Source organism: Microtus ochrogaster, unplaced genomic scaffold, assembly GCF_000317375.1.
Source record: "Microtus ochrogaster isolate Prairie Vole_2 unplaced genomic scaffold, MicOch1.0 UNK12, whole genome shotgun sequence".
NCBI classification, from domain to species: domain Eukaryota; kingdom Metazoa; phylum Chordata; class Mammalia; order Rodentia; family Cricetidae; genus Microtus; species Microtus ochrogaster.
In genome coordinates this window covers 6,613,246-6,626,854 of record NW_004949110.1, presented here as the reverse complement: position 1 = coordinate 6,626,854, position 13,609 = coordinate 6,613,246, and positions in this window count along the sequence as shown.

The following is a 13,609-nucleotide window of genomic DNA, read 5'->3' as shown; positions in this document are numbered from 1 at the left end:
ACTAGTCCCTCACGCCTGTTCTTATCTGGTAATCTAGATCGAATTGGGTTCATAAAAACCATTAATGTGGAAGAATTCCTGCTTAATTCCAGATCTTGTAGAGGGAAAACAGATTTGAAAAAAGAAAATTATAGAAAATATTTTCAAATATCTACACATACATTGTATGTGTGTGCATGTATGTGCATGTGTGTGTGTGTGTGTGTGCACACCTGGAGGCCTGAGGCTTACCTCTGGAGTCTTCCTTGGCTGCTCCCCACGTTACTCCTTTTCCACTAGTCTAACTAGTCAGCTTGCTTCAGGGATAACCCCACCTCAGCCTTCCACCTTCCCAGAGCTGAATCATAGGCCGGCTGCCGTGGCTGCCCAGCATTTTTGTGGGTTTTGGGGATCTGGACACTGCTGAGCCATCTCCTTGGCTGTTACCGGTATGAGAAAGCAAGCACACCAGATGGAACAGCTGTCACGAGTAAGACGTGATCGCAGCGGGCAATTATGGCCTCTCTGCATCCCTTGCTCTCTAAAGAGCATTCCCAGAATCCAATTCATTGCCTAGTCCCTCCCACACACTTCCGCACAGGGACTAAGCACTTGGTTTAACTTCGTTGCAGGTAATATATTCACTAAGGATTACGGGGGTAAAGTGTTAGGAAACGGTGGCATATTTCATTTCAAAGTTTTGTTCTAAGTCTGGCTGGGTTCCCATCAGCCCTCTCTGTCTCTATGCAGACAGCCCTAAGCTTCAGTCCTGGAAATCTAAACTATATAACTTTAAAAACAGCAAAAACAAACTAGAATGCTTACAGTTTTTGGTGGCCACTGGATCAATTATTTTAAAAGGCTGCAAATTTATCCAAACCCCAATTTCTTTTTTTGCCAGTATACCCTTGTCTTTTCTCTGAACTGCAGTCCTATGTTTAGGAAACAAATACCAACATCTCATCTATGAGGGCCAAGATACTGAACTGGCTCACTCCCAGCCCCTGTATTTCCTTATAGGAACACATTAAGTCAAGGGTCCAGAGACAGAGCATATGGCCAGAGGGTAACTGCCAGCAGACTTGGTCCAGCACCAACACAATCAGAAGTGCCTACATTTATTGCCTCTACTGCCCTTGGTGGAGACCTACCTCTTTTCTTCAGTAACAACCAACAGCAGGCAGGGCCAGCCTTGAAGACGCCAGACCATCGTCCATCAGGTGATTTGTGAATGAACAACTTGGCTCCTATGAGATGGGGTCATAGCATCAGCACATAACATGCAGGGGTTAAAGGTGTAACCAAGAGGAGGATGCCTAGTGCTTCAGTAACTGTCAGACGGTGACTTAGAAAGGCAGTCTCTCTCTCTCTCTCTCTCTCTCTCTCTCCAAACAGCCTAGAGAAATGAGTCCATAGCAATACAGATTTCAGAGTCAGGCCTCTCTTAAGCTTTTCATTGTGATCACAAGATGGTTATGGAATTTTCAGGTGTTTGTCCTCGTTTAACAAAGCAAGATGACAGGGCCATAGGAGACATGGTGACAGTCCATGTATCATTCCTAGTGAAGAACACAAAGCCTTTTGGAAGATCAAAGCTGGCTCCCTCTCAAGTTCCACTGACTCATGCAACCAGCCCTAGCTGCCAAGGAGACGGGGACACATAAGGGGGAAGTTGGGGAATGTTGGTCGCTTTGACCATGACACAAAAGTCAGACCTACAGCCTGGCATCTGAGACTAGTGGAGTCCTCATGGTGAGAAAGGGGAAGACTTGGAGCTGAGAACTGTTTTGCAAGTCTTCCAGCCCGCAAAGTGCCACTTTGGGCAGAGAAACGGAAGAGTGAACATTCTTGCCAGCTTTGCTGATACTTGGATAGCCCACGGGTTCTGAAACATGATGCTCTTGGCTTGGGTCTTTACCTTCTTGTAGCAGGCATCACAATACAGTGGGCAGTCCCATTAAGTGACACAAGAAACCAGAGCAGGAAAGGAAGAACGTAACCTCTCCATCCACCTCATGTCACACAACCCAACCCCAAGATGCCAATTGCAACGCCATGACTCTCCTGGAACTCAATAACTGATGAGAGATTGAACTATTGGGGCAGGTAGTGGCAAGATGGACAACTCTGGACTCATTTGTAGCCACGGAATGATAAGGCTGCCTAGAGATTGCTTCACAAGGTCTGAAAGTAGCTCACAGCTTTGTATTCACTCTCCCTACATTCTGCAACAACCCACAAAAGCGGAAGACGTTTAGATCTAAGCCACTGCTAACAACAGTGTGTGGCCAGTGAGTTTCTGTCTTCCTCTGCCCTCTCTGCCAAAGAAGAGTTGCTTGTGACACACAGCCCAGCCCAGGGCGAGGACGACAAACCACAGATCTTGCCTCTTTCCCTCTCTTCTTCCTCACTTGCCTTCTGACACTTTGCCTTCCCTCTGCCCCCAAACCTTCAGCAAAGCTCTTGCTTGACCCCTCTGGCTCTGGGATGTGCTCTGGTTTCTCTTCCCAGAGTTCTGACACGTGTGTTAGCAGCTTCTCTGAGCATCCCACCCCATGTCTTTGTTTGTGCACTCATTCTTAAACATTCAGTTGGTGCCTCCTGTGTCTGTTTTGCTTCCCATGTATGTCCGAGTCAAACGCACTGTATTGTCCGGTTTTTGAGAACTGAACACACAGCAGAACAAAGAGGACTTATGAGTTTGCTCTGAGCATTGCAGGCAATGTCTGTGTACACAGGGTATCATGCTAGTCCAAAGGAAGAAGAGGCGGGTCTATGAGGCAGATTCAGAAAATTAACCTTGGACAGTAAATGTATCAAAGTATTTTCAGTTGAACATAGACAATATCGTTGGTAGACATGCTGCGGTAGACAGAACTCTCTGACTTCATGGATATTGATCCCCTCTCTCACAGTGGAACATTGATTTGGTCCAGACCACCTGATAACAAGCGATGCAGGTTACCTGATGATGAGGTGCCTGCCTCCAGGCCCATGAACAATGACTAGACTAAGACAGTTCATACATTCAGAATGATTATGAGTCTTCATGGGAAATCCTGGCCAGTGTACTCCGCTACCAGATGTAGGTATTTCCAGCGACAGCAGCCATCTTGTGACTATGAAACCAAAGGCAAGGAGACTACAAAGATGCTCACTCTCCAGAGGCACCCACAACTTCAATGATTTATTTTTCTTTTCTTTTTTTCCCCACTAATTTTAAAAATACATATAACATAAGATGTGTTATCTTGGGGCTGGAGAGATGGCTCATGCTGCTCTTTCAGAGGACCCAGGTTTGGTTCTCAGCAACCATATGGAGGCTCACAACCACCTGTGACAAGGGATATACGCCTTCTTCTGGCCTTTGCAGGCACTGTATGCACTTACATACATGCAGACAAAACATTCACACATGTGAAATAAAATTAAATAAAATTGTTTTCAAGATAATCTTAACATTGGTGAACATATGGTTCAGAGATAAGGACATTCACATTGTTCTACAACTTTTACCACCATCCACTCCATAGTTCTTTCTATGTAAAAACTCAAACTCTACCCATTAGACGGTTACTCCCTATTACTCCCTTCACCCAGGCCCTGAAAAATCCTATTCTACTTCTGACTCTATGAACTTGAGCCCTTAGGTCCCACATATGAGTAGAATCACAGCTTGTGTCTTGTAACTAGCTTATTTCACTTCATACAATGTCCTTGAAGTTTGTCCACACTATAGCAAGTGTCAAAACTTCCTTTTTTTACAGTTGAGTGACATTCCGTTGTATGTCCACACTACGCTTTGTTTCTCCATTCATCTTTTAGTGGGCGCTTAGCTGCTTCCACTTTTTGGCTCCTGTGAATGATACTGCTGTGGAGATTAATGAACAAACATCTCTTCAAGACCCTGCTTTCAATTCCTTTACCCAGAAGTGAAGAATTGTATGATAGCTCTTTTTCTAATTTTTGAAACAGTAAACAGTTCTTCTCTATGAAAAAAACAAAACAAAGAATAGTTGTTTGAGACAATTCTGAACACTTTTTTTGTTAGTTACAGACTAATTTCTCCTAACTGTGCCCATGAGGGATGAGACTTGGAGGGAGCGTTGTACAGAGGGAAGTTGTGTGGACACAGGAGTGCCCTGGATAGACACCGGACTCATTTAGGGGACTGCAGACAGCTTTGACATCAGCACAGATAGTGCAGGGATGTACCTCACTTTACTTGAAGCAACTGAAACCCCTGCTTACTAAGAAATGACTTTAAATACATTAGATAACTAAGAATTCCTTGGAGATTCAAAGAGCCAAACTGTAAAACTTACCAGCCAAGAATAATACCCAGTTTACATGGCTCGTGTGCACAGATAACTGTGGTCTGTGCAGGAACAGTGGCCCAAGGTTTGGTGGCCTCTAATGTCTGAAGTCTCTCTGAGGACATCTTAACCTTCAATGTAGCCTTCTCCAGCCCTGCCTTCTTCCTCATCTTTTTGTGAATCAAGGTTTCATATGGCTATACTACTTTATGGGAAACTGAGTTATGAATATACATTCAAGCTGTGAGCAAGATTTTAATCTTGACAAGGCTTCTCTCAGGCCAAAAACGTGTGACAGAAACTCGGGAACACTTCACAAAACAACCGACATGAATCCACTAAGAGTATCCAGATGCTCCACCCCTTCCATTAGCATTCATGGTACTGGAAGGTTCTCTGCCACCACAGAAGGGCAGTCATCAACCCAGTTACAAACCCTGCGACCTACAGTGGTGACCTGCCTATGAGACAGGCTGGTGAAATAGTGGCTCAAGATTGCATTTAAGCCCAACTCCATGAGATGGAACTCATGCCTGACACTGCTTGGGTGGTCAAGAACCTGAGACTGGATAGGCAATGGGCCTAGGAGAAAGCCAAATGCTATTGTTTTGCTAAAGAAACAAAAGACTTCTCACAATATGCTGCTATATCCATCGATTGGTGCCTCACTCAATCATCATTAGCAAGGCTTCTTCTTGCAGGAGAGGGGAGCTGACACAGGAACTCATAACGGGACGGTGTGCAGAGAGCGAGAGACTTTAGAAGACTCAGTCATAAATGGGATGTTTTCAACCCCACCCACCCCACCCTAGGGCTCAGGGCCTACTCAGAAGATGAGGCAGAAAGATTGTAAGACACGTCAGGATAGATGCACACATGAACGCGCAGTGACTGTGGCAGCACATGCAGGGTATGCACAGGTTCAAGTCAGATGAGATCCCAGCACTAAGAAATGGGCGTGGACGTGGGCTCCCACACCTAACCAAGAAGCCATCTGTGATAGATACCGGCTTGCAAAGGAAAGGTTAGCTTTCCTTACTGGAGTCTCAGTGGGTGTATAAACCACACTCCAGTGCAGGCATCATGCGACTTGGGCGGTTTTTGTCTTAATGGTCTTTTGTTTGTATATTTTGGTTCCCATTTTTTTTTTGTTCTTGTGGGTTTGTGGGGGGCGGGTGGGTGTGTTTCTTGTGGTTTTGCTTGTATTTGTTGTTTAGAGAGAGAAAGGACATGTAGCTGAGTGGGGGAGGGGAGGATCTTGAAGGGATTGGGGAAAGTGTAACTAGAATATATTGTATGAAAAATTATTTAACTGGTTTTTTTTTTTTTGGTTTTTTGAGACAGGGTTTCTCTGTGGCTTGGAGCCTATCCTGGAACTAGCTCTGTAGACCAGGCTGGTCTCGAACTCACAGAGATCCGCCTACCTCTGCCTCCCGAGTGCTGGGATTAAAGGCGTGCGCCACCACTGCCCGGCTTTAACTGTTTTTTTTCAACAAAAAAAAATATCAAGATTGAGAAAGACAAGGAAGAATTGAGGAACTGTCTCAGATTAGAAGAAAACAAAGACAACCAGCGGATGTCACTCAGAACTAGGACCTTTTTTTCTGTAAAGATGATTATTGAGTTAATAGAAAAGTGAACCAAGCCTGTAGATTGTCTAGCATCTTAGTAATATTAATTTCCTGACTTTGTAAGTATACCAGGTGAGGTAAGAGAACTCTTCAGTTTCAGAAACACACTGATCATCTTGGGTGGAGAGCCACCTGCTTCTAAATGGTTCTGGAACACAGGAGAAGTGACAACAAAGCCAAGATGAAAGTATTAGTGAGTGTTAATGAGTCAAGCATGAGGTCCGGAGTTCAAATGCTGAGCACCCACATAAAGGCCAGGTAGCTATAGAAGCACACCTGTGACCCCAGCTGTCTGGAGGCCCGAGATAAGCTTGCTAACTAGACTAGTCAAACTGGCAAGCTCTGGATTCAACAAGACCTTGCCTCAGGAATCTAAGTGGAGAGCAGTGGACAGGAGCACCTGTCGACCTCCAAATGCACACACCTACAAGGATACACTTTGGGACCTGACAAATTAGGTGCAAATACCTGTGGTGGTCAAGACATACTGCCGTGGGGTCAAGATTCCTCCTGTGAACTGGTGAACTGACCACCTGGGTCTAGGCCTTCTAACAACCGCCTTTCTTTCTCCACACAGGCCTCATGAGACACCCGTGAAAGCCGGGCCATTCATCCGTCTTCCCCAGAAACAGGAAGTTATTCAAATTCCAGGCTCTAATGGGCCCTAGGAACGAGAGTTCCCTGGACTGAGAGCCTTCTGGAGGGAATGTCTCTCTGCGATCTACAGGTATTGAGAAGTGGTCTTGGATTTGATATAGAATATACTTTGCCTTCCTGAGTCTCTGTGTCCCAGCCTAAGCAACTTCTCATGTTTCAACTTTCCTGATGTGGGAAGTCTTTTCTCTTAAAAAGAACTCAGACACGAGGCTCCGCAGTTAAGAGCACTTGCTCTTCCAGAGGATCAGGGTTCAATTCCCAGCACCCACATGACAGCTCAGGCCTGTCTGTAACCCCAGTTCCAGGGCTCTGACACCTCACACAGACATACATGCAGGAAAATGCCAATGGACATAAAAGAAAATACATTTAAAAAGAAAGGAAGAAAGGAATCAGACAGGGTCTCTGACCACCCGCCATGGCATCACCACACTCCAAGAACCTCCTTTGGTGACACAGTGCTTTCTTCTGATGTCTGTGGTGATCAGCGGCAAGGTGAACCTCCCTGATTCCTTTGCCCGCAACAGAACAGCGCAATAGCGGCCTCCCATAATGTCTCCCAGAATTTGTAGAGGAACCTTGCTCACGATTTGCAGAGTCTAAGGGCTGCTCTGGGGCCAGTGTTAGACATGTTGCCAGTCTCTTGTAAAACATGAGATGTCACTGGAGTATGAAAGACTGGAGAACCCCCAGGGCAAGAAGCTGACGCTCCTGCTGTAGGTGACAGAAAAGGTAGACAAGAGTGCATAGAAGAGGAAACGTCCTGGGAGAGGCTCTCCCGAGGACTGAGCCCGTGGGCTGATAAAGTACAGGAGCTGACGGGCAGGCTGAGAAGATGTGGCCAATGTGTGTGGGCACTTGTCAGCTGCTCAGTGGAGTAGACAGAGCTAGAACTGCAGTTCAGAACAACGCCCAGGCAGCCTCCATCACTGGTGTATGAAAAAGGGCGGCTACTCAGAGGCACTGCTGGAGTCTAAGCAGCAATGCCAGGTCATACTAGGGCATGCCATCTACGACTGGGCCATTCTTTATCCCTCTTCTTCTGGACTCCTGCCTCCCCCAGAGAAGATGGCAACTTCAGTGAGCACAAAGAGAGGCCACAGAAAAGGCAGGAAGTCGGCAAGATCATACCTTCACTCTGCAGCTGGCCTCCCAGTCGGTGACATGCCTCATTCGAAGGGGAGGAGAAACTGCAACTCGGACTGTTACCCTCAGCTGGATGCTTCAGCTGCTGACACGCTATACTGGGGGTAACCAAGAGGCTGAAAGGGTGGTGGTGGTAATGGTACCAGACTTCACTCAGAGCTAGGAAAGAAGTAGCATTGGGGAGAAGAGGTCAGGGAAAATAAAACTGTTTCGTTGCTGACATAGAGCCCTGCTGACAGAGTTGCTGGCAGAGTTGCTGGCTCTTCCCCCAAGGATCTGCCCTACCCCTCTTGCAGGGTCCTCTTTCCTGGAGGCCTGTTCAGGTGCAGCTTCTCTATTTCTCTATCCAAATACTTCTCTTCTTCTGCTTCTCTGGGGCTAACCCCCCATTCAGCCTTTTCACATCGAAAAGATCACAGAAGCGGCTCAGAAGCTGCACTGCCATCAGACGCGACCTGTTCCCAGAGCTAATCTCCCCCAGTCCTCACCACTGGAAAACTGCCCAGTGGGCAATGGAGCATCTGAAGATGGCAACAAAGAGGACTGACTGGGATTGTGCTTGGCAGTCAGGGTGCATCGGCTCAAATCTGAGCGATTCTGTGGCTCAACTCTGCTCGGAGCCAGCACAGTAGCGTGAGAATTCACAGTAACAAACACTGACGTTAGCCATGAAGAGTCTAGTGTGGCATGTGCCATCAACCTGCATAGGCCCACTTGAAGAGCCTGGCTCGGTATTTACAGCTGGCACCACCTCCTGCGGTTTGTAGAGGGAAGAGAGATTCTGCAAAGAATTCCCCTTGTGCCTGGATTCTTGACTCTCAGTCCTTACTGCTGACTGATATTTCCTCCACCTCTGGCTTTGCCGCAAGAGGGATTTGGGGTCAGCTCTTTAGCTAGCTCTTTTTTTTTTTAAATTAAGTTTTATTGTATGGGTGTTTTGCTTGCATGTATGTCTATGCACCGAGTGCATGCCTGGAGCCCAAAGAGGCCAGAAAAAGGTGTTGGACACCCTGGAACTGGAGTTACAGACAATTGTGAGTTGTCCTCTGAGTGCTGGAGATTGAATTCCAAGTCCTTTAGAAGAACAGCACTGATCTTAACCACTGGGCCAGCTCTCCAGCCTCATTCGCCAGCCCTTCATTGGCTCTACTTTCTTATTGCTGAGACTTTAGAAGACTTTGAAGGTACCATTTAACCAACAACTACTCCATTGTTTTCCAAGGCATTAAGGAGTAGGGGCGGGCTGGAACTTTCCATGAGCGTATCTAGGTGCGTCTCCAGCCCACATCCCCTTTAGATGCCCCTGCGGATGTGTGATAGCCAAGTTAATGACAGGGGTACTGGGGGACCCTACCTGTATCTGAAGAGTGTGGGACTCAGCTGGGCCGTGACCTGAAGTTCATGCGGTTGCTGGGTTTGTAGGGGCTGCAGAGCCTGAAGTCCTCCAGCCTAACTCTTACCAAATGGATTCCTGGTGTGTCTCCAGTTTTGGTGAATGGATAGATCTGCCCAAACAAAGACATTTCCTAGCACGGAGCAGATGAAACAGGTGTGTAGTTACCCAGCTTCTCCAGATTTCCTTTCACAGATGTTGTTTTACCAGTCAGAAGTGACAGGAGGAGTCCGCTGGAGGAGGGCGCATGTGCCATCATAATTCCAAAGGAAGGAAGCTGGAGGACACCCAAGTCACTCTGGCCAAAGGGCACGTGCTGCCTTTTGGTTCCACACCCAGGCCCTTAACAGCCATCCGCAGGAGGGAAATGAGCTGAAGTCTTCAGGGTAAAGTTTGCCCACATCTTTGGACGAGTTTTATCACAGCCTTGTTTGGTTCTGAAGTCAAATCTTCGAAGCTCTTTGAGTAGCTAAGGCCTCTTCCATCACCTCCCACAACTCCAGCTTTGCTGAACAGAGATTGTCTGGGTTTAGAGGTCAGAAGTGAAAACCTGAATCCACAAAAGCATTCGGATGACAAGAACAGGGAAAACAAATCATCACTCATAAAAGGAGTTTGCTTCCTGATTGGTGTGGGGGCAATAATTCTGCCTCACTAGTGCGCAGATCTATGACAATGACCCACATTTAAATACTAAAATGCAAGCACATACCTCCTCTCCTGAGCTATCAGAAAAACGCCAGGAACTCAGGGGGGCCAATGCTTGGTGGCCAGTACATTTGATCCCAGCATCCAGGAAGCAGAAGTCTGTGGTTCTCTGAGAGTTCCAGGCCAGCCAGGCCTACATAATAAGCCCTGTCTCAAAAATAAAATAAACTAGAGGCTGGAAAAATGACTAAGTGGTTAAGAGCACTTGTTCTTGCAAAGGACTTGAGTTCGATTCCCAGCATCCACATGGAGGCTAGCTAACAATCATTATAACTTTAGTTCCAAGGGATCCTATGCCCTCCTCTGATCTACAGGGGTGCCAGGCACTCACATGATGCACAGGCATACATGCAGAGAAAAATACCCACTAGACACATAAAATTAAAAAGTTAAAATAAATATGAAAAAAACAAAATGAAAAACTTAGGGCCAGTAGATACCATTCATACATCATGTTACAGGCTGGCAGGTGATTCAAAAATAAGCTGAAACAGACAGGCTCTAGAAATAGTTTCTGGTGTCAGGATGTATTTATCTCATTAAGAGATAAGGTGATGGTGTTACACAACCTACCATGAATGAGTTGATTTGTGGGTTTAAATGAATGAATGGGTTTAAAACTAGTAAAGAAATCAGAAAAGACAAAGTAGTGAATGACTGCTCTTCAGAATAGAGAAGAGTAGAGATAGGAGGCTAGCCTTTAAATACATTCATTAATAATAAGGGGAAGGAAGTGAACGGCAAGCGCTGGTCTGGTGCAACAATGTTGCAGTTACCAAACACCGTGAAGAAAGGAGAGGAACTCTAGATGAATTCAGACCCCAGGCCCAGCACAAGAGCCAGAGAGGAAACGAGATGAAAAAGCAGCCTTGCAGTTCGAATGTCAATCTTAGCAGTCTGTAAAACTTGATTTCCCAGACGCTTTCTATTAAGGAAACAATGCCCAGTCAAGATTGCTTCGGCACCAGTTGGAAACGTTCATAGCCTTAAATGATCATTCAGAAGCAGAGTAATTAGAAGTGACTTCCGATGAAAAAAAGAAAGGAAACTTGAGAGTCTTTAGCGGAACAGTGTGCTAATTTTGTCCTCTGCAACAGGAAGATGTCCTAGGAGGAAAAATTAATGTTACTTCAAGTGAAACTGTTTTTATATCTTTAGTAACAATTTAGTATCAGAGTTAATGGAAAAGAAGGGAAATCAGAAGAATCTGGCTTAAGCACTAATGATTTTCAAAAAAAAAAAAGCTAGCATTGGATGTCTAACTAGAGGAGGATATTAACGTTGTCGATTCCGACGCCTGCCGTTTGGACAGCTACGATAACGAATTACAAGCGAGAGATTTCAAAATAGGGAAGCTCCAAGTCTGCAGAGCAGAGGAAGTGAGTTAATACATCACTCATTCATGCATTGAACATACTGAAATCGTTAGAACACTCAATGTAGGAGGTGAGACACCAAATCGACCACCTTCCGTTATTCTCTCATTTTGCTACGAGGGCTTCATATAATACCCAGCAGAAATTAATCATCTCCATAGCACATGAGAACTACTGTCCATGAAGGGATGGACAGGAGAATGAAGAGGCAAGGAGGCAGCCCTCCACCAGACTTTATTGTTATTATTAATAATAACAATTATTATTAATTGGCTGGACTGGAACTCGATGTGAAGACCAGGCTCATAGAAATTGGCCTGCAACTGCCTCCCAAGTGCTGGGATTAAAGGCAAGTGTCCCCATTTCTGGCTTGGGAAGCCACTCAACATCAGGTTGTTAGGAAAGGGGGTTCAAAGTGACTGAGGTAGAAGGACTGTGAGGTACGCTGGGTCCAAGCTCAACCCTGAACACCTGGCTGGGGAAACTGAACTCTATCCCTTGGTCATCTTTAACACTCTTCATGACTAGCACCGTACACTGGCTTGGTGACAGGTAAGACGAAAGAAGCCATTGGTAGGGTTTTGGTTGATGCTGTTTTGTTTTTCACAATAAGTAACAAGCTCCGGTTTTTGCTTTGGATTAAGACTAAATGGTGTAGAACGGGGCTGACAAGGGTGGGAGACCTATTACAAGGATTCCCATCAAGAGCATGACGTGGCATTTACCGAACTAATCCTACTGACTGGACGTGTCACAGACGTGCTCTCAGCAATTAGTCAAGGCCAACGACACACAGGGAAGAGTCCTTGTGTGTTTCCATTCTGCACTAGAGAAACATGCAGACGTTTAGACCCACAGGATTGTGCTGTTCTCGGCCTCGGTGAGAAGCTTCGTTTTCAGTGGACAGAGGCTGATGTGGAGATCTACGACTGGCCAATGAGCTGAGGATCTGGGACCGAGAAGCGCTCAGCCCGAAATGAGACACCCACACCAACTATGTCTGAGGTTCAGAGAACTTCAAGGAGGACGGGGCAGGAAGCATGTAAGAGCCCGAGGGTGGAAGGAAGGCCGTGAAATGCTGTCTCTGGACTTGACACGGCCTTTGTGCTCGTGAACTCACAGCAGCTGTGGTTACTGACAGGAGATGAAACGGGTCAACATTCCAGCATAGATTGGGAGGGGCTCATGAGAACCCTCCCCTCTCTGAGGAGCTATAGGCCGTTAACGAACGGCTGCTGAGAAAGGGGAATCATTTTCTTCAATGGTGTGACCACTGTTAAGTCGTTCTAATAAATAAATCTTGATCGACAATCCTAATTCAACTCTACAACACACAAGCACACACACACACACACACACACACACACTGTAGCTGCGGGAAAAAGAGTCTCAGTAGGAGTGGGAGAGTGATAAGGGAGAGTAGTGGGGGTGAATATGATCAAAATAAGTGTGTGTGTGTGTGTGTGTGTGTGTGTGTGTGTGTGTGATCAGAGAAGAGACCACAGGACATACAGAAATCAAGGCAACAGAGCTGGAAGCGTCCTCCAGCTAGCTAACACTCAGTGCCAGAAGGTGCTATGCCGACTTCTGGTGGAGAATTGTCATCAGCAGTCATGCTTGGAGTGGTTCCTACTTGCTCCATCCTGACCTGCCAGGCAAAGTGTACCCAAGTCTGTTCCGGGGGTTCCCAACCACCTCCTGACTAAAAATGAGGCCTGCTCCATAACAGGGAAACTACATCTGGTACTATAAGCCTGGTTAAAAACACGTGACTGGGGAGGTCATGGGCCCTAGTAGGTAGGCTACAGATATTTTGCTAAAAGAATGTGAAGTGTGCACTAAATTGTGCACAATAATTGTGCTTGTGCCCTTGAATTAGTGATGCTGTCCGGTTTGGATAGAGAAGCCTTTGTTTGGTTGGTTTTCTGCAACAGGCAGTGGTAAGTGCAGAGACTCATAACTGGTCAATATTGAGAATAAGTAACTGTTGAGTGCCTAGCCTTAAATAGGACTTCTATCTTTATCTGTATCACCTCCTCTAGAGCTCAGCTAAGGTTGAGGAAAAGATAGAAAGAATGTAAGAGAAAGAGAATAGAGCAGAGTGTTGTGGAATTTTCTGGGCATAACATGTCTATTATATTCTTTTTAAAAAGATATTTCTATTTCTTTTTATGTGTATGGGTATTTGCATGTGTGTATGTACGTATGTACATATGTATGTATGTATACCACATGAGTTGCCTGATGTCCTTGGAGGTCAGAAGGAGTTGAATCCCCTGGAACTAGAGTTACAGATCATCGGGAACCATCATGTTGGTGCTGGGAACTCCTCTGCAAGGGCTGTAAGTGCTCTTTTTTTTTTTTTTTTTTTTGGTTTTTCGAGACAGGGCTTCTCTGTGGCTT